Here is a 19,355-nt window from a genome sequence, read left to right as displayed (position 1 = left end):
ACCCTTCGCTCACTCTAGATTTTTCTTTTTAAACCTCCCATAGTGGAAAACAAGCTGTCTGTTCCTAGGGACACTTCTTTAAACCCTGCTAGCTTTTCAAGCCCCAAGGTTATTTTACTGTTCCTGCCCCAATTTACACATTCCTTTGCTCCTCAGACTGAGCTAAACTGTATTCTCCTTTCTCTAGAAAGTGCTGCCAGCCAGATCCCTAGTGTCACACTGTCTCTTGTGATCTACATGTTTAATCGTGTGTATGTGTCTGCATCTTGGGAGGGGAGCTTGTGTGTGCACATACATGCAAGTGCCTACAGAGGCTGGAAGAGGACATTGGATCCCCTGGAGTTGGAATTAACAAGATTACAGGCAGATGTGAGCCACCCAACATGAAAACTAACTTGGGCTCTCCACAAGAGCAGCGTGCTCTTAACCAGTGAGCTATCTGTCCCATGTCCTTACACATGTCCTGTCTGTCATTCCTAGGGCTTTAATTTCATTCCCACGGTGTCTTTTGTGTTTTGCTTTTTTTTTTCATCGGCCTTATCTGCTTATTTTACCTGTTTATTATAATAGTTCCCTGATTGATCTCTTAGCTTCCTTTTAGTTATGTTTTAATTTGTTGTCATAGATGTACTTTCTTTAAAAATATTAATATTTACCCTGTGTTGAGGTTGTCTTTTTGTAGAGTTGGCTGATCACTTGGTGGATAACAGAATAGCAACTGAGTGGACTGTGGGACTCTTACCCATAGTTCCATTACCCACGCATCTTCCCATTTATTACTGCTTTATCCATCATCCTCCCTGCACCCTAGTGAAACTAGATCACTTCTCTAGAGGAATATTGGTGGTCTCTCAGGGCCTAGAACAAAGGCAGCCTTTTCTTAGATGCTTCTTTCACATATCAGAGGGAAGGCATCCTTCCCTAAATCATAAGGATCTACTGTGCTTGCCTTAACACTATCTCTATTTATGTTAGGTCGTTTTCGCGCATGGCTTTTATTCTGTAGTAGATTATAAACCTGTGAGCAGGGACCATGTCTTATTTTGGTGTTCCCCACAGCTTCTTGTACTTGGTATGTGAAGCTTGATAAATAGTTCTTTAACAGTGAGTAAAAAGTTTTATAATGATTTTCTTGATGATTAGTAGAAGAAAATGGAGTAAGTTGGGGTATTGACTGGAGTGTGGCTCAGTGGTAGAACTTGTGTTTGGCAGCCCCGGTGTCAGATACCCACCCGACTGTCCAGTTCCTCCTTAAGGAAAGAATCTTAAGTGCAATGCTGGTTTGGCTTCTTAGCACACAGGCTTGCACTCAAGAAGCCCTGAGTGGCTCCCCTGTCCTGTCACCCTTCAGTGAGCTATTCTGTTATTCCTCATTGTTGTTTTCTTATGGTTCATATATTTAACTGTTGGTTGCTATACACCTTAGTAATTAACTCTTTTTTACAAGTGTTTGAGTGGTCAGAGGAGTATATTATATCTGTAGTTTTTAAGATAAAGTATCTTGATGCAACCAGGATTTCTGTAAAATACTGCCTGCAGACTATATAAAATTTCCTCTTCTAATCTCTCAACAGGCACATTTTGTGCCCTCCCCGCCTCCAAATTGCCTCAGTTACAAATCAGAAGGCAGGCTTGGTGACCAGGACTGGCAAGCACATTTTAAAGTCCCATGCTGTGGAGTTGATCCATCTCAACTTGAGGTATGTTTTTCTTTCTTATTTAAGTCACTTAAATATGCTCACATTCTCTGACTGTCCTATTGAGGTTTGTTCCCACATAATTATTCTTTGTTCCACCCTCTTACTGTCTTTCACACTCATGTGCACGCTAGGAAATGAATGTGCTTACTTGCTTCTCAACAGTTTTTAACCTCTGAAGATACTGCATGAAATAGAATTTTGTGGCAATAATTCGAATGATTTTGATTGTGATAAAGTGTCTTCTTTTATTTCATCCCCTTTTTCCCCTTTTCATTTTTTACACATAGTTCTAGGGAAGATTTATTCTAATTGTCACTGTTTTTAAAATGGATGTGTTAGGGTAGTAATCTTTGAGAATTGAAATGTAACACATATGTAACACACACACAGACACACACACACAGAGACACACACATACACGTGCAGACTAATGAGTTTCCCTAAGATGATCATAACCAGGACATCAGCTGATGGACAGACAGTGCAGTTGTGTGTGAAAAGCTTCCTGCCTGCTTGCGTCCAGCCGAGGTCCTACACCAAAGGTCCCCACTCTCCCATTTAAGTTTTTTTAATTTGAAACACAATCCAGAAATCATACAAATTTTCTTTGCATCAATATTTTTCACTTAAATGTATGTTTGTGTGGGCATATGCATGATTTTGTGTGTAAGCATGTTTTTGTGTCTAAGTAGTTTGTAAGGGCTTGTGTATGTTTGTGTATGTATGCATGTATGTATATGTGTGTATGTTCTTGTATATGTGTTTGTTAGTATGTGTGCATGTGTTTGTGCATGTATGTGTGCGTTTGTGTGTATTTATGTATGTATGTGTGTGTGTTTGTGAGTACTTGTATATGTGTATGTATGTATGTATGTGTGTGTTTGTGTGTGTTTGTGTGTATTGAGCCTTGTAACAGGGTTTTCTTGTGCAGAAGTGAATCTCAATCTTCCTTCTTGACAGTAATTTAAACTATTACTGTGACATTTTTACTAGAGCTGCCAGCATCTCAGGCTACAGTTTTTAGAAGGAAGTAAATAAAAGCATTAATATTATCTTAAAATCCCACAACTTTCGTGGTCATATGAAAGTAATTCCCCAGTGCACTTCCGTGCCCCAGCCTGCTGGATTTTTGTCTTTTGCTTTTGCTTTTTATTTTTATCCTCATAGTCATTTAAGGAAAGATACCACTGATTCTTTCAGAAGATTTTTCTCACAGGACATCAACTGAAGCTTGTGATAGTAAGACAGCTTTTGTCACTGCTTGTACACACAAAAAAATTAAAGTCACTTTTTTACTTTTTAGATCAAAACAAAATAGGAAAATGTTTGATCTTTTGTAGGCATAAGATTTGTACTGACTGAAGATGCTTTTTTGAAATGTGAATCTTGATTCCAAGGGATTCTCATTTCCTTAGCATTTTGTAAGCTACCTGATCTACTGTACCTAACCACATCTGTCCATTTTCTGATCTTTTGCATCCATGGATTATAGCCTTTTAACATTTCCTGGAAGTGTATTCCGGCGCTCAGCCCTGACTAGGGTGTCAGACACAGCATCTCAGGCAAGTTAGACAAGTGTCAATTGGAGCATTTTCTCCTTTTCAGTAAAGCGTTTAGGCAATATTTTCCTAAGTGGAATGTTAATGTCACTCTCTGAAGTAGCTCGAACCTTGTTTAAGGGGCTTGTGTTCCTTTTCTGGTCACATAAAGATATTTTTACTGCATAAGGTTTTCTCTGTCAGTATTGGTCACCATTTTCTTCTCTCAGTGCATAGCAGCTGTTATATATGTCTCGTGCACTGATGTGATTGGTGTTCCTGTGAGTTCACATCTGAGTATTTAGTATGTCTATAATGGTTTGGCAGAAAGCTGACTATAAATGAAGGCATGGGTACTCTTACTTAAAAATTGAACAATGGTCTTATTCCTCAGAATCTTTGGGCTGTTTTGGCTGAAGCTACTATATGTTGAAATGTCCAACTAGGTTGTCAAAGCCATCTGGCATTTATATATAGTTATATATGAATATTATAAATATGAAGGAACAAGTGAATTCTAACACAGACTCTTGGAGGAGAAGGATTGAGATGCCAATCAAAGATGATAACATGAATTTAGATTTTTCTTCTCCTTTTCATAAAGACCCTTTAAGCTAATTTTAAATTAGCTAATTCATGGACTCTAAACCTAAATTCTTACCATAAAGATTTTAATAGAAAGAGTAATAGACTGTGTAGTTTAGATCGTTTACATATGACACTTGGTTACATTTAGTTGTTGGCGTGCATGAATCATATATCTTTTTGAGGATAGGATCTCACTCCTATCTGCTTTGAAACTCACTATAGAGATCAAAGTGGCCTGGGATTCACAGAGGTCTGCCTGCCTCTGCCTCCCAAGGGCTGGGATTAAAATCTGAACCACCATGTACCCCCATGTACCCCCTGCCATGCGTCATCCTTTTAACCTGAATTAAAGACTGCTACATACATGTCAGTCTGCTACTTACAGCTCAGTCACCGAATAAACTGAAACAAGAAAAACAATTGCTAAATAAGAAAAATTTTCCTGGTTCCTTAAAATTTAAACATGAGGACCCATGATTACCAGATGTTACTGTTTGGGAACATTGGCAATCGAGACACAGTTGTCCATCTCTTACAGAGATCGAAATGGAAAGAAAGAAATTGGAAATCAGTTGGCAAGCAAAGATTTAGGTGTAAATATTAGGTGAATCTTAATTGTAACAATGAGTATCTTTACATTAAGGAAGATAATTCATAGAGGCAGGCAGATCTCTGTGAGTTTGAGTTGAGGCCAGGCTGAGCTACATAGTAAGTTCCAGGACAGTCAGAGCTATGTGGAAAAAACCCTGTCTCAAAAACAAAACGATACAAAGCACAAACAAAAACACCTGTAACAACCAAACAAAACCGAAAAGATAATTCAGATCTTAATCTTTTATTTATCATTTTTTATTTTTATGATCTTTTTTGGTTATTTTACTTATTTACATTTCAAATGAACAACATTATCAACCAAGCAGCTCTTGATCTTAAGAAGTACTTTTAAATGTCATTTCTTCTTTTCTCCACAGAGTGCACATAGATGTGCTTGTGTACTCATTATGTTTGGGTTTATATGTGTTAAGGGAAACAAATATTTTACTGTCCTCTCATCAAATTGTATAAGCATAGATAACTATACAATTATAAAGCAAACAAAAAAGTGGAAATTAAAATTTAAAATTGAAATTATTATTTAAAATTTAAAATTGAAATTATTATTAGCTTTACTTTTTCCTATTCTTTATATTGAACCAAATTTGTTCCTCCTTAACTTTGTGTCTGAAAAGAAATGGCACAATAAAGTAGGGGTGTCAGGCTTCACAAGGGGAAAGGGTGGCAGGCTTCACTAGGGGAAAGGGTGGCTGTCAACCTTCTTCCTTAGGAGTATGGAAGTGAGGGAAATATCTGTTCAGAGGAGTTTTCCTTCATTAGTTCTTTCTCCTTTTTTTCCCACTTAACACATCTGTTAGCATTCCACACAGACCAACAGATGTTGCAAAGCAAGTCCTACACTTCGTTCTCAAGAAAAATGACATTTCCTCAGTTGCCTGCCCCACCTCTGTGACTGAGACCAGCCTGCTGCTCCTGCATAATTTGCATATATTAAGTTATGTGCCTTAATGCATTAGGAACCTGAGCTTCAGCATTCCTTTATATGTTAAGGTTGCATGTCATTAGTGACTAGTTTACAGGTTGCCTTAGAGTTCTGAGAAGGAAAGAGATTTGAGGATGGCAACCTGATTCTGTACACTGAGAGTGGATAGCCAGTTAGCAATATTTTTTTCTATAAAATAGATGAGTTACAGAAAGCTCAAGCTGTCCCACCACGAGGAAGTGCTGATTGTCATGCGATGTGAAGCATCATTTTTATTATTTTGGCAAGAACAGGGACAGTTTTGTCTTGACAAGCCATTAGATGAATACCAGCGTGTGTCACATGAAAAACCACTGATCTTTAACCCAGGTCTGTACTTAACCAAGCTTTGGAAGTAAATTGTGACTGAAGGAAGAGCAAAGGCCAGTACACTGTCATTACAGATTACAGAGTCTGCTAACAGCGAGAGAACTGACAGGCCCAGGGAGTCACAGGTGCGGTTCTGTAAGCTGTCAGTAGTCCTGCGGATGCTTCTTAAACTGTGTGCACAAGCCATACATTTATTTTATATTTGTTCAGGATTTACGTTGTAGCCCTAGCTAGGGAGGAAAAAAAACTGAAAAAAAAAAAAGAAAGAGAGAGAGAGGGAGGGAGGGAGAGAGAGAGAGAAAGAAAGAAAGCCTTCAAGTGCTTTCTTAGTGCAGGGCCTGAGTTTCTTAGCACAGAACCACGACCTTTATATAGCTGCTATGTTCCCAGTCACAGAATGACCTTAAGAAAGCCCTGTGTTTTGAAGAAATTAAATCCAGTGAAGAAAAGTAAAGTTGGGTATGGTGGAGCACACCCTTAATCCTAGCACTGGAGAGGCAGAGGCAGGCAGATCTTTCGAAATCAACCTGGTCAATAAAGTGAGTTCCAGGCCAGCCAGGGCTACATGATGATGCTCTGTCTTTAAAAAAAAATAATTGTAATATATATAAAGAAATGATGGGTTATATTCCCATAAACAAACAAACAAACAAACAAAAAGCAACACAATAAATAAACTAGTTTGTAACCCGTCCCGCGGGTCAGTTATTCCAGGGTTCCGAAGGGGTGCTACCTGCGGGTCAAAAGGGGGGGAGAGAGGGAGGCCAAGCACCAAGAATGAAAAGCCACTCTGAGTTGTGTCAAAGCCTCGTTTAATGTTCTGGGGTACCCACGTTTTAAGGCTTTCAGGAGGGGCGTACCCCAAGGTAGGGACAAAGGAAGGAAGGGCAATTAGCAGTTTCAGCAGGAGGAGATAAGGGTCCTCCGGTGGAGACAACAGGTGTTTGCACAGGCTGGAGCCTGCTGCAGTTATCTCAGGACTTCCTTCCATCGCAATTACCGGAGTCGGTGGGTGATGGTGCAGGCAGGATCATTCTGTAGTTATCTTCGAGACAATGACTAAACCAATGCCCACGGGAGAGGCTCTAGTTAATTGTTCTTATATTTTAGCAGCCACCACCTTAGGGCCATGAGTAAGCAATAGTCCGAATAGCTCAGGATGGCTTCCCACATCTCCTCCTTTTTCCTTTCTTAAGTTGAGGGGTGGCTATGGAAAGAGGGTCGGTGGAGAGCCTGTTTTAGGCTATGTGGTTTTGCCCCCACGTCCAGCACCGCAGTAACTAGGCCCTTTTCTGATCCTAGTAGGGCAGGGCCTCTGTCTTAGGCTATGTAAGTTGCATCCACTCCTGGCATCACATCCCACTCCAATGGCTTAATCAGGCCCTTGGTGGGTGTGACGGGCCTCCAGATAGCGGACTCACAATAATCCCGTCATGGAGTCACCCTGCAGCCAATAGGCGGTGTGCATCTGGCTTGTGGCACCACAATATTTCCCGTCATTGGCTACTCCACAGCTTATGGCCCTCAGCCACTATTAGGAGCTGGAGGTCACCCTCTCTGGCATTGACGTTTCTACTGCTTAGGAACCAAGAAAGCTCTGTGCCTGCAGCAAGGGTAGAGAACTGAAGGCCGAGATGGTTGCTACCTCCATGTCTGTCAAGGCAGAATCAATCTGTGATTTAACAAAACTGGTTAATCTGTTAAAGGCCCAGGGGCCAAATGACAAAAGAAACAAAAGACCCAGGAGGGGCCCCAAAAGGCTGGAGAGCAAGGTGGAAAGTCAGGGTGAAATCTCAGCATCAGCATATTCTGGCAGCTAGCATGTTCCTTCAGCATCCTGTAGAAAAAACACAAACATACCTCTTCTCTACACTTAGAGTTCCCTGGCATTAAAATTTAAAATTTTTTTGGTATATAGAGATGTTATTCTCCCCTCTTTTATTATAAAAATATTGCAAAGTTATTTTTATTATAAAAATATTGCAAAGTTCTATGGGCTTGTTCTATAATATCTTGTCTTTGCGAATTATGAGGAATCTCAGTAATATGACTAATATCAAATTGTTAATAAGACATCTTAAATGACTGGTTATAATAATCAGTTATAATATTTGTCTTAATCTGATTTGGAACATTTAGTATAAAAAATAACATATGTAATGACTAATTTTATTTTTGTTTCTTATGTTAAAACAGTTATAACTAGAAAGCCTGAAAAGCTGTCAATAGTCGTATGTATATTTTTGATTAATTTTTTGAATTGTATTTGTACAAACAATTGTAAAAGTTAAGAATTAGTATCATTAAAAGGAAACAACTTTAAGCAATTGCAAGCCATGAGCTATATATGTATATTATTAATATAAAAATCAAGTTTGATTTTTAACATTTTAAAACAAAATTGTATCTTTTAGATAACAATTATTAATTTTGTCAAAAAGGCTTGTCATGTAATAGATTAACAATTAATAATAATCAATTTGATTGTTGTTTAAAATAAGGAACAAACATTTTATCATGCTCTTAAAACATTCTTTTTAAAATATTTTTTTTATTTTATTTTGTAACATTTTATTATTATATCAAATCTTTATTGGAGGATGTCAAAATCGTATTTGGAGAGATTTTACATTAATGTTCTCTTTGTTAAGGAATGGAAGTGGGCATATATCATAAACTGTTGACAAATACTTATGGTAGCTTTCTCCAAGTTATGTCTCTCAGTATTTGTTTTGCATCTATCTTGAGAACATCAGAGACTTAAATGACAAACTTAAAGCAGTGTCTTAGGCAAAATATTTATCTTAACATCTTTTGAAAATCATTTTCTTAAAAAATTTAAAAGCCCAATGTTAAGAGCAAACCATTTCTTGAGGAATAACCTTCTAATGAAAATCTTAAATCTATAATAATTTTGTATGTAGTAGGCAGGCCAAAATTTTAGATCTAAGTTTGAACTTCATTTTGAACCACATCTGTATGGATCTGTTAAAAATGTTCTTTTGGCCAGAAACTCTCTAAGTGAGGCCTGCAAGACAAAACTGCATCTCTCAAGCCTCTGCAGCTTTGAGCAGCTTTGAGGCAGCTCTGAGCTTTGTATTAACTCAAATGTAAAACTCCTGATTTGAGTTTGTTATCTCTAAGGCCAGACCTACACCCACCAGGTCCTGTAAAGAGTAACCTGTAATCAGACCCTATTGTATAGAGGTCAAATAACAAAAGGAACCTGTAATATCAAAGCATAACTACAATTTGTTGAAAGCAAAACCCAGTTTTAAACAATCTTTTCTCCTTAAAATTAATGGCAAATATATTTTTATATTGTAAAGTTTGTGCATCATCTTGTGTTTGAATGTATGACTTTGTAACTTATTGAAGAGACATTATTTTAAATCGTATTTCTTATAAATCCAATCTCCAGGCCAATATTCACACAAAATACCATGTCAATTTAAAAGCATCTTAGAGGCCTGTATTTCCTGGGTTGCGTCATGTCACGTGTAGCTAGTTAAGATGGCTCTGACACTAAATCACCAGTTTTAAACTAACCTTTTCTTAAAAACACTATACCTTTTAAATTATAACCAATTAATTTATAACTCTATAGCCAAGATATGTAAAACATTTATAACTTTAAGACTAATTAGAAATAAAAATGAAGCGATCATACAAATCTCATAAATTTAAACCAAATATATATTTTTTTCTAGCTGTAACTTCAGAGGAATAAAGCACTTTGAACCCAATCATCATCATGGTAGAAATTTTTCTAGGAGAATTAACCATTTCCACTTGTCCGGCACCTGGCCCTTTAAGAAGCAGCTTTTTTTCCCAGCTGTCTTAGACTCTTACCTTAGAATGTGAGGCACCTCAAATTAGCCTCTTCTGTGTAAACCACAATTGGCAGGACTGCCAGCAAGATAAAGCCTTTTTACCTTTTTTTTTTTTTTTTTTTTTTTTTTTTACATAAAACATAAAAACAACCAATCATTCAGCCAAACAAAACAACAGACAACATGAATTGACACACATATAGACAAGTTTTGGTGCACCAAAGACGTACAATAGACAACGAGGGAACTTCATGTCCCAAAAGATCCAAATATCTTAACCTGAACTAAGGAGATCTCCAGTAGGTTTCAGAGAGAAAACAGGACGTCTCCCGTTTTCTTCTCCTTTCCAGGAGAGTTTTGAAATAGCTTCTAACCATTATTTATTTATTTATTTATTTATTTATTTATTTATTTATTTATTTATTTATTTATTTTTGATACCGTATCCTACACATGGAAAAACTGCTTTTCTGTAACCTGCTTTTTCTCTTGTTTAAGATTTAACAAGGGGGAAGGAGGATGCCTAGTCGAACACACACACCTGTGGAGAGGGGTGGGAGGAGAGCCCAGGAATTTCTCTGCAGTCCAGGTCTTACATGCTACCCATGAGCAGTTTTTCTCTGGCCGCCTCAGCAGCAGTCTCTGACTTCTACCTGCATGGGTCTCCCCTGTCCATTTTTGCCTAGTCCCTGTCCAGGGAGATAGCCCTGGGAGAGCATTTGTTGAGCAATAACCTCATTGGGACCACACATAAGGACTTTCATTTGAGAGTGAATGTCTCTTCCCCAGAGGTTAACAGGCAGACCAGGAACCACGAAGGGCTGAGTAGAGCCAGTATTTCCCTCTGTCCTCCCAAGTCAGCAACTGTGAGCTCTTGGAGAGTATTTTTTTGATTGTCCAATCCCCTGCAGAAGGGTCAGAGAGGCTTGCAAAAGCCAAGCAGGGGCCAAGCACATTGCGAGATCACAGTAGAATCGGCACCTGAGTCTAAGATGCCCTCAAAGCTTTTACCATTTATTTTAAGGCTGAGTATAGGACGATCTCTGGTGATTGCCTGGACCCAGTTAAGGTCTGAGGGACTTGGCTGAGAGGAGCCACGCTGCATGCCTATCGCCGGGTATAGGGTGGTGGGCCACGTGGAGGGGCTTGTTTTGGCTCTGGCTTTTTCTAGGCATTTGACTTTGAAATAAATCTTGAAGTTAGAATGACCATTTGTCCTTCGTAGCTCCTTTAAGAGGACTGCTTGCTCTCTGCAACTTTTCTCCTCTAAGTTGGCTTTCTCCCCGGGGGTCTCTTAACTTAATGACATATCAGCAAGGAATGGGTCCCTCAGGAGCGGAGGATAAAGAGAAGTTACAGGAGCGGATGGCGGGGACTCAGACCTGTCTATAACGACCAAGGAAGGTTTTGGAGAGTTCTTTTTAGGGGAAAGTGAGGTCACAGAAGCTGCCCGCGACAAAGGGCGGAGGCAATATTCAGCAGGGTCCTCGTTCGCACTCTGAATGAGCCTCCAGTAACTAAAGAATGTATCAAACATTGGTTCACCTGTACCTGTTTTTAAAATCTTATTAATTTCTTTACCAACCTTATCTCAAGTTAACGGGTGAATGTCAGGTCCACTTAAAATTAACCAAGGACATTTCTCATGACAAAACAAAAGAACTTAATTAAATCTTTTTTCTTAACTCTTACTCCTCTCTCCCTGAATGATTGCTTGATTTCTCCTATGAATCAAGCCTCTTTAGCCTCTTTTTTTATTTCCCCAATGACAATCGGACAACAATGTTTGGCCACTCACCTGCCCCTCCAGCGACGCACGAGCGATGCGGTCTGTGGGGTCCTTCATTCCTTTTCCCGGGATTTCTCCTCCGTCGTCCGGTAGTTGACCGTACTTCGGGTCCCTGGTTCGGGCGCCACTGTAACCCGTCCCGCGGGTCAGTTATTCCAGGGTTCCGAAGGGGTGCTACCTGCGGGTCAAAAGGGGGGGGAGAGAGACGGAGGCCAAGCACCAAGAATGAAAAGCCACTCTGAGTTGTGTCAAAGCCTCGTTTAATGTTCTAGGGTACCCACGTTATAAGGCTTTCAGGAGGGGCGTACCCCAAGGTAGGGACAAAGGAAGGAAGGGCAATTAGCAGTTTCAGCAGGAGGAGATAAGAGTCCTCCGGTGGAGACAACAGGTGTTTGCACAGGCCGGAGCCTGCCGCAGTTATCTCAGGACTTCCTTCCATCGCAATTACTGGAGTCGGTGGGTGATGGTGCAGGCAGGATCATTCTGTAGTTATCTTCGAGACAATGACTAAACCAATGCCCACGGGAGAGGCTCTAGTTAATTGTTCTTATATTTTAGCAGCCACCACCTTAGGGCCATGAGTAAGCAATAGTCCGAATAGCTCAGGATGGCTTCCCACACTAGTTTATTCCAAAAGTATATGCAAAAGAGCATTCTTTGGCCTGTCAGTAGTCAGTAAATGTGACTAACTTTTCCATCACTGTGTAATTTTTGAGAAAATAAAAGAAAAGACCCAAATTCACCTCACTACAAAATATTAAAAAGATAGTAACATTCTAAGCAATCACTTGTGGGAATTACTGCTTACAGAGCGAACAGGAAAGAACACACTGCCTTCCTCTGTTGGTGGGATTGCACTGCACCTCTCTGTAGTCTTGTTATCCTACACTAACTGAAATGCAAATTCTTTGTAACTAATTGGATCTCATTGAGGGTACATGCACAGTGTGTAGTTATGTGCAAAAAGGTTTTCAAAAGTATGAATTTCCTGTAATTACAACTTTTAATTACTATCCAAAGTGTGCAGTTAGTGCAGGGTTAGTATATATGCTTAACTTTAAAAAATATTATTAGAAGCATGACTGGTGAAATGTTTGATAAATACCAGTTAAAAACAAATGTGTAATTGTAGCATCTGTAAATTGAATTTAAACTATTTTTTAAAATTAACATTTAGGATTTAGAATTTGAAGCCAGTTGAGTATACTGATGGCAAGTTAATAGTACAGGTTTTTTTTAAATAAATAAATAAATAAGTAAAAACATTGTAAGTGTTAAAACATCATGTTATTTCCAGAGCTGCTTACCTTGTCCACTCTCCTGGTCTTATGTTACTGTTGTAAAAGTATTTCAGAGTTGTATGTGTGTATGTGTGTGTGTGTGTGTGTGTGTGTGTGTGTTACTGCTGTGTGTTATGAAGAAGAGTTAGTTACTCCTAGTTCTACAGTTTCTTCAGGACCTTGAGAGCTCCTTGGTGGATCTCTCAGTGTACACAGCCTAACTCTCAGTCTCAGGGACTGTGAGGAGCATCACGTGACCTTTCAGATTTGTGATCCCCTAATCTGAAGTACATGACTTTGAATCAGGAAGAAAGCAATAATTGTGAAAATGAAGTTTATCCCCATGGCCTAGTTGTAAATAACTTGGATACAAAGGATTTCAGAGGGTTATTCTGTAATCTACAGAATGTTGAGCCAATGGAATGCCTCAGGAGATGTCTTGGTGCCTTGGATTTGTTGTTAGTCATGGACCTGAGTCTCTAAAAAACAATTCAAGTCTCTTACTGGCTAGAAAAGCATCAAGGTTCTACATTTCCCTATGGAAATGGATGGCAAGTTCACATAACATATTTTGGGACTTTCTATAGGAGTCAGAATTTTATGTTCTAAAATTTATTAAAAAATGGTTTTAAACATAATAAACAAAACATAAACATTCAAGGTTTGTACTTTAGCATGTTTATATATAGCTAACTCTTTGGACTGGTGTCTGTTGTTATAATGAAGCTTTTACTTTTTTTTTAACTGATTTTAGGAATTAACTAAAATTTTGTGTGACAAAATCCATCTAGGAGGTACAGTACTGTGTAATTGTTGTGATTTTTCTTGTGAATCTTACGAGGCTATCCTGATGTTTTTTTTTTAAAGATTTATTTATTTATTATATGTAAGTACACTGTATCTGTCTTCAGACTCCCCAGAGGAGGGCATCAGATCTCATTAAGGATGGTTGTGAGCCACCATGTGGTTGCTGGGATTTGAACTCTGGACCTTTGAAAGAACACTCAGTGCTCTTAACTGCTGAGCCATCTCTCCAGCCCTATCCTGATGTTTTTAAGGCGTGGCTACGGCAGGAATATTTAGGTAATAGTTTTGCTGCAGACTTGTTCAGTTAGACCTTGCAGTCAGAGAGACCGGTTTGCATTCTCTGGGTAGCATTTTGTCAGAGGACTGTGGCTGGGCATAGCAGATTTGGATGTATTAGCTAGTCAACCTGATAACCCTGTACAGACTGTATTGATTTTCTAGGAGAGAGTTTATGAACTAAAAAAACTTGGGGTTGGTGTGTTAATAAACTGCTTCTCTCAGTCTGTCACATTTAATTATGGAGCTGTGAAGTTTAGGGGGGAAAAGGGCTAATTCAGTTACAGATTGTTCACAGCAGGGTCTCCAAATTAGCCCTTTGTTTTGTAATGCCACCTTGCTTGGGCTCGCGTTGAGCACATTTCTCAGTTTTGCCCTAATGAGTTGCAACACTGATAATGTGGCTAATGTTCTTTCATTGATTTCACTATCACTTGCTTGTCTGGTAATTGATCCGTTGCTGAGCCTCTAGTTAATTATATCGGCTTTGACATGGCCCGATCCCTGGGGAATTTCAAGTCTTGTAGAATAACAGTTTTAATAAAAGAGTCTATTACTGCAGGTGCTTGCTGCTGCATGAAAATTGATTTTTGTCTTGTGGTGTGGTGTGGTATGGTGTGTGTGTGTGTGTGTGTGTGTGTGTGTGTGTGTGTGTTCGTTCGTTCATGCCCGCATGTGTGGGGGTTAGGGGAAATACCTGGGAAAGCAGAGGATCTCAGAACTGAGAAAAAGGGGTGGGGCTGGAAAAATAGGAAGAGGGAGTGAGGGAGAGTGGGGAAGGAGGGGGAAGGACTAGGAGAGAGGGAGAGGAAGCAGAAGAGGCCAGAGAGAACTTGCAGGCAGAGGATACAACAGTGCTTGAGGGGAGCAAGGAGGAAGCTTGCTGTTGACAGTGTCCTTAAGCCTCCCACAAATAACAGCCATTAGTGGGAAGGTCAGGAGCTGAGCAGGTAGCTTGACTGAGGCACTGAGTGCCACTTCAGAAATCAAGAGGCTAGCAAATTTTAGAGGGAGTTAAGTGGGTAATAGTAAAGGTACAGTCACCGTTGACAATTGACTCATAGGGGCTTTTCCCGCCCCCCCCCCCCCTCGAAAGAATATTTTTATTGACCACAGGTAGACTTAATATATTTTAAGGCAACAATTCTTTGGGTTCTTGTTTGTCTCCTTTCAGATACTGAATTTGCTTCTTTTGAGACTTTTTTGTGCTTAATGGTGGTGAACTGGAGGGAAGTTTAACAGAAAAGCTTTCAGGAGATGTCAGTTCTAGAAGGGAAGGTACATTTGTGTCAACATAGTGTACGGTTGCTCATCTTTTCTCATTGTCCACTAATGACACAGGCTGCCATCGAAACGCTTTTCTGTTTCTTTTGTTGTTTCTGAGAGGAAGGTTTATTGTTATTCTTCCGTTAAGAAGGAGCGAACAGAGTGCTACATTTGTCCTCAGTATTTGTAAGTGGCTGAAGATTAATGTTCCTTACATTTTAAGTTTAGGAAGGATGGCTTTTTCCTGCTGACTACTTTTATGAGATGGCATGAATTTAGCTTTCCATTTTGAAGTTACAGTGTTTATGTACAGCGGATTTTGTTCAGTTCTGCTTTTTCCATAAATAAGGGAGATAAATACTATCTAACAAATGGTTGTTTTGTTTTAAAACTGGTTTAATTAAAAATATGACCTGCTATCAGGGTTATATTTCATCAGGCAGGGAAACATTATAGAATTTTCCATAGACGTCCTAAATGAAAAATGGCATTTTTATATGCATTACTTTTTGCCTGAAATAGGACAAGTTTCTTTTTTTCTTCATCTTTTGCCCTTTTTTTATGATTTAAAAGGTTGATGTAGATGTCTTACCTGAGAACTTTAACAAAGGATTTTATTCTGCATGTGAGCTTTAAGAAAAGGTATTCATTTTTCTTCTCTTCCTTCAGTGTCTCTTTACTTAACCTTCCATTTGGTAATTAATGGCCTGAGGTGCTGGGTATTAAGTGATATATATTTATTTTTGCATATGTTTAGTGTACATCTTCCATGTTTAACTGGTAGCTTTGCTTGTTCACCCTTTATAATATAAGGTCAAATCTCTGTATATTATTTTCCCTATGAGTTTATATGTGGTTATAAATAGCCCCAGCATTACGGTGTGACTTGTGGCAGCTAATATTTAAAAAGCCACTAAGCAAACTTTATGTTCTCCTCCAGATGAATCTTTACTGCTTCCAGTTTAATTAAAAATATTTAAGTGTCATAGTTTTGCAAGTGTTAAAGAAAGGACTGGTGCTGGATATAACATGTTACAGCAGAAAGCATTGTTGGCAAAAATTCCCAGGGAGGAGCCCTGGCTTTCCCTGGCCTTGTGGGTGGTGATCGTGGCAGTCCGTGGAGTATGCACCAGTGTGTGTGTCTATCTGTGTATCTGGAGGGGGGTTAGTACAGTGTCATTTGGTGCCTGACAGTGGAACAGTGCAGTTGACTCCTAGCTCTGCTGTCCAATGACATGCAGTGGCTGAGGTTTTGAAGCTGATCGTTGGGTCTCTAGTGCTGCCTGCGCACCTGACAGGCAGCTGTGAAACTGAGCAGAGGCAAGCTAGGGGAGTCACAATCTATGCATAAATGATAGGGATATCTGTGCAGAAGGTGCGAAGGAAGCTCTGACCCCCCCTCCCCCAGATCTCCCCCTTCCTGAATGAAATGCACAGTTCAGCCAGCTTCTTACCTACACTTCTTACCTAGTACTCCTGCTACTGGCTGCCAAGAAGCTCAAAAAATCCACCTTCACTTTTCAGTCAGAAGAGGCAGAAGTGGATGTGAGAGAAAGAGACACACAGAGAGACAGAGAGCCAAAGAGGGCAAGAGACTTGACTTTAAGAGACTCCTGTACTGACAACTCCATGCAGTTCGGAACCAGAACGACTGCGGCTGGACCAGGGTTCATGGGGACATGGCAAAACGCTGATACTAACCTCTTATTCAGAATGTCCCAACAGGTAAGTTACTTTTTCTTTCATTTTTTTTTTTTAAAGAAACCTCGAGTTGTTATGTGCCCTTTTCTTCCTGCTACTTTTCTTTCTAAATGTTTTTGAAATTAAAAAAATATATATATTGTCATTTCTGTGTTACTGGAATGTGCAGTGTTACTTCATGGCTTCCCCAAGGGCTCTTTAAGGAAAAGGGGAGAAAGGACATCGAAGTTAGAGAAAGCAAAGGCATTTGTTGCAAAGTTTCACCTTGTGCAGCCTGAGCCCTGCCTTAATTTATTTCTTTGTTTCCCGCGAAAAAGAGAAAAGGCCACTCAACAAATGTATCTTTCTGACTGTGAAAGACTTGGTCAAAGTGTCTGCTGTCTCGAAGTAGGTCTTGCAACTGAACAGTCATAAAGCGCGGGCCCCTCACAGCAGCGGGTTTGACTTCTGGTGTCTGGAGCAGCTGGACTCAGACCCGAGCGAGGCTGTGCAGGCTTCCCTGCGGGCCGGGTCAAGCCGAAGGGCGGCAGGCTGCACTCAGGCTTGCTCTCGGCCTCCATTCTGGCTCTCGGTGGCTCGGTGCCTTCGCTCTCCCCTGTGCTCCACTGGCCCAGGTGCAGCCAGCTCGGCTTGTCACCTGCCCGCAGCCTGCCGCCTGCCGCCCACCGCCTGGCATGGTGCACTCACACTGGGCGCGGCCCCTGCGTTCTCCCAGAGCCGCTTCTTGCTCAGCCACCAGCAGCTCCGCTGCTGCCCTGCAGGGAGAGCTGCCTGGAGAGCGCCAGGGCAGCAGCAGACGGATCATTAATCACCTGCAGTGCTCGGTGATTTGCGCCCTGCAGCCCTGCGTGCCCGGCTCCTCTTGCACAATTGCAGGCTCTCAGGCTCCGCGGGGGAGCGAGGGTTAAGTGGAGGCAAAGGGGAAACAACCCAGAAACTTTCCTCTTTTCAGAAGCCTACCCCAAACCCATACAAAGCAAGAGTTAGTTTATCTTCCATGCAGCACCAAAGTAGTACTAACAAATATACTGGGATGTTAAGTAGATGGCAGTTGTTTAAAGATTGGTCTTGCCCCACTGGTTTAAAATAACTGCAACTGCTCTTTTGTATGTAAGAGTTCGCGGAAATTGAATACTTTGGGGTAGATTTTAAAATGTTTGGTAATGAAATAAAACTACTTTAAAGGCTGTAAACTGCCAGAAGATTTGAAATAACAATTGCCCAAGAAAGTGCATAAAGCCCAGCTCTTGAACATTTAATTGGTAAACAGTTTTATCAGCCAGTTTTAGATAGGAGAAATGTATTTGAATAAGGTGTATTTGACATCCTGCAGAGGGACCCTGATAACTACTGATCCAGGAAGCTGACATTTAAATGCAATCAACATAAGCCCAGTAAGCAACTCTTTATGTGCAATCCTTTTTTTTTTTTTTTTTTTTTCACACTGAAAAGTTCCTTTCTTGTCTGACAGAGATGCTGCTTGTCTCTGCAGAACACTTTTCGAGATGTTTTTCTGAAGCACTTTTCTGTCTGGGTGGCTCTCTTGTGGTTGGAACAGAGTGTGTTTTCACTAACCTTAGAATCTAATAACTTGTGCCCCACTTTAAAATTTAGATATCACCAATCCGGGTTTTCCTTGAGTTGTGTGTATGTACATGCATGCTGTGAAAGGTTAGATTGCTTTAGGTTTTTCCCTCTAGTGAAAAAAGAGTTAATAAAACAGATAGAGATAATGATCAATAGATAAATGGCTATTGAACCACATAGATGTGTTAGATTGCTGCTTTGGCAAGAACCCATTTCCAAGTAGATTTGCATCTAAGGAGACTAAGTGATGCAAAACATTTAGGACTAAAAGAAATAAAAGCAAATTACATAAAAATAGGTCAGAATTAGGAAAATAATTTAAATTCCTCATAGAGAAACTTGTATGATCAGCTCACTGTGGTGTTTTCTGTGTGTTTGCTTGTGTACCTGTATGAATGTATGTGGACTATGAGCCTTGGTGCCTGTGAGAATAGACACAGGGAAGGCCTTTATGCTTGATGAACAGATTATGACACAGAACACTATGACAAAGGATGAAAATCACAAACTTAAAAAGTATTGTAAATCAACCATTTAGCTGTAGTTTGTTATTATTTTGTTTTTTTGTGTGGTTGTTGTTGTTTTGGTGTTGTTAGTGATGCTTAGCTTCCCATTTACTTTCAGAGTTACTAAATGTTTACCTTTTGTGTATTTTGGAAGTCATCTAAGAAGAGTATATGTTTACATGTGTAGATGTACTTTTCTTTCTCTTTCAAGATGCCATTTCAGAGTGTGTAGTCTTAAATTCAAAATCTGCCTAAATATAAGCCTGTGCTGTGCATGCCTAATGTTTTTGTTTTCCTTATGGGTAGTGGGTCAGCAGTGCTGGTTCAGTGTGAGTGGGACAGAGTGTGTGCATGGGGGATGGGGTGGGGGGAGGGAATGATTCTTGAAATGCTCTCTTAAAAGTCAACAGTTTGAAGAATAATAGTTTCAATATCCACATTAAGCCACCTTTTGCTAAAGATAAAAAGGTTTTTTTCTAATTTAATCAAATATGTACAATTCTATATATATAATTGTTTAGGATAAAAGAGGCTTTTCTGCTTGATTATTTTAATCTCTGAGTAAAAATTTAGCTCAT

The 19,355-nt window shown here is 39.8% G+C and overlaps 1 pseudogene; it reads left to right on the top strand.

Annotated features, from left to right (window-relative positions):
- The first annotated feature begins 1,576 nt into the window (after positions 1 to 1,576).
- The window catches only part of LOC127666993 (ubiquitin-conjugating enzyme E2 G1-like), an 85,499-nt pseudogene continuing 67,720 nt past the window's right edge, over positions 1,577 to 19,355 (top strand).

This window comes from Apodemus sylvaticus, chromosome 16 (assembly GCF_947179515.1).
Source record: "Apodemus sylvaticus chromosome 16, mApoSyl1.1, whole genome shotgun sequence".
Taxonomy (NCBI): domain Eukaryota; kingdom Metazoa; phylum Chordata; class Mammalia; order Rodentia; family Muridae; genus Apodemus; species Apodemus sylvaticus.
Note: the sequence above shows the minus strand (reverse complement) of the source record. Positions and strands in the feature narration are given on the sequence as shown.